The sequence below is a fragment of the Zingiber officinale genome, chromosome 4A (assembly GCF_018446385.1).
Source record: "Zingiber officinale cultivar Zhangliang chromosome 4A, Zo_v1.1, whole genome shotgun sequence".
Taxonomy (NCBI): Eukaryota; Viridiplantae; Streptophyta; class Magnoliopsida; order Zingiberales; family Zingiberaceae; genus Zingiber; species Zingiber officinale.
In genome coordinates, this window is record NC_055992.1 from 110,556,281 (window position 1) to 110,559,230 (window position 2,950).

Below are 2,950 nucleotides of genomic sequence, written 5' to 3' on the forward strand. Positions count from 1 at the left end.
ACAACACATATCTCTGTTGGATTTGGCCGTATCCATTTAATGATTATATATTTTAAATATCTAAGTTGGTAGTAGTTGGATTTTAAAATTTTTTATTTTATTTTTGTTCAAGAAGAAATCACGGGGAAAATTTCATTTACAGGAAATCAATTTCCCTTCAGAAAACGACTGCTATTACTAAATGAATGCTAGATTTTACATGAATTCACTATACTTGTAAATTAACCAAAAAAGGATGGTTTTAAGGAAAACTTAGATTTTTCTATGTTGAAATATGCCTTCCACTATCATCACCAAAAATAAATAAATAAATAAATAAATAAATAATATAGGAGTATTTTAAGGGAGTAAAATAAGATTTCCCTTTTTACCTGAATCAAAAGTCTACTTTCCAGCTACAGGAAGGGAATACTTCCTCCTGGTTTATGGTTGTCACCCATTATTGTCCTCTCCATTCACATCCATAAATTCTGCAAAAAACTGAAGAGACAAGGCATCACAGCTCCAAACAAAAGCATGAGATGCAATGGCCCCATTGCTCTTTTTTACGGCAAAAATTAGTAAAGCGTCTGTTTTTTTTTTTAAAAATTAATCATCACGTCTTATTTTAAATTTTTATTGAAAGGATTCTCATTTTACTATTTAATAATGTACAATTAATTAATTGTCTTTCAACATTCATCTAGTATTATTTTCATTATTTTCAGTTTAAATTTTTTGTCTAAATTTTAAACCGGTCATTGACATTGTACCATCTACGAAACATAACTATTACATATGTTGTAGTGCTATGATTGTGCAGTTATGACATGAATGTTCTATAAGTAAATGGAATTCACATTTTAATAGCTACGAAATGATTTCGTAATTAGTACAACGTGAATAATAGATGAACAAGGTTGAATTCATAGTGTAATAGTTATGTAACCGTAATTGCTACAATTTACATCTTTTTGAACATATTAAGTATGTATTATAGAAGGTATGAAACCGTAGCTACTATAATATTGATAGCAACTACGAAACCGTAACTACTACATCTCGTTTGACCAATTCATGATTTAAACGAGAGATAGTAATGCGAACAATATTGAACAATACTGAGGAGAATTGGGTAATTGTATATGATTGAATAATGAGATGGGGCATCGTTTGATGATTTAGAAAAGAAATGCTCTTTTTGACTATGTTATCCTGCGCGACGTGCACAGTCATACACTGTGCGCATCGCACAGGAAATCAATATTTTTTTTACTTTTTATTTATTTTTTAAATTTTGAATTAAAAAAAATCAATATTTCTATATATAAATCCTTAATATATAAATATATCCCCTAAACACATTATAATATTCCATAAATATTTAAATATATTTTATTTTTAATTTTTCTTTTTACTAAACACTATAACCCAATTGAGATACCTAAACCCTAGAGGTAAAATCTTAAAAAAAAATAGTTTGAAAATTATAACTCAATTGGGATGCATGAAGCCTAAAATAAAATCTTAAAAAATATTTTAATTAATTTTTTTAATTCAAAATTTTTAAAAAGTAATAATAATAAATAATGAATATCTATTATTTCGATTTTGAATTTTTTTAATTCATAATTAAAAAAAATTAAAAAGAAAAAAATATTGATTTCCTGTGCGACGCCATATAAACACAATGTGCGCGACGCGTAGGATAATATAACTCTATACATATATTTATATATATATATATATATATACACACACTTGAGCATGCATGACTGCCATGGACGACTAAGTGCGCACATTCATCAGTAAAAAAGAATCTTCAATTTTCAAATCATTACCCTTCTCTTTAGGGCATCTCCAAGGTTTAAACTTCTAAATGAGGTTTTTGTAATTCCCAATATATCATATCAATGTCACATCGATAATATAAAAATCTATTATTCTCCAATTTACCAAATGACGTACATGAAATTCCAAATTTATCCAAAGGAGTATCAAGATTTTGTATTTACCAAAGGACATAGTAAAAAGTGTGAAATTCCTCTTCTACCCCTCCCGCTAACCTCCCCTTTCCCACCTCATTTTCTAAGGCATCGGAACCATATTTTTATTTTAAAATCGTTTTTGTAGTTTGGATGCACATGGTCTCTCTTTCTCTCCTTCCATACCTTCTTCCTTCTCTTATAAATACGAAACCATCACCAGCCTCCTCCGGTTACCAAACCTTCTCCTGCAGTTTGGCAGGATTCAAAAGGGTAATTAGAGTAAGACATTGTCGTAAGAATTTCAAGAGGTGACTTTAAAAGACAACAACATTCAAGAACATCAACATTGAAGGAAAAGTTTCAAGCAAGGGTGAAATTGGTAGAAGAAGACAAACATAGATTTAGCTATGTACATATCAATCTGCTACTGTAAAAATGGTTTGTAGTGTAATAAAAAAAATAGCATGTACTTTTGTAGTAAAAGGTGATTACAAAAATCGTGTTTATGATATTAATGAATATCTAGGGAAGAATTATAGAACAACACCTATAATATGGTAACCTCCATTACTTAATTGATTTGCGAGATGTTCCACTGTGATGCTAGAGTTCAGCTAGACCTTGCTCATTCACGATCGGTTGATCTGGTATGTATAAGCACGTTGGGCCTGATATTCGATCATATCAGGCCCACTTTGTTCCTTGATCAAAACTTTATTATTCATTACTTATTTAAACCTGTTCAAAGGTGCTCCAATGTTATGATAAATTTCTACATGAATGTGGACCTGATATGATCTCATATCAGACCCATATTGAACCTAATATGAGATCTTATATCAGTCCCAATATGGGTCTGATATGATCCCATATTAGGTCCACATTAGTCTTGATATTATTCCATATTAGGTCTAACATGGCATCATATGAGGCAAACTTTAATTCTTAGTTACAACTTTGATTTTACACTATATATACATTTT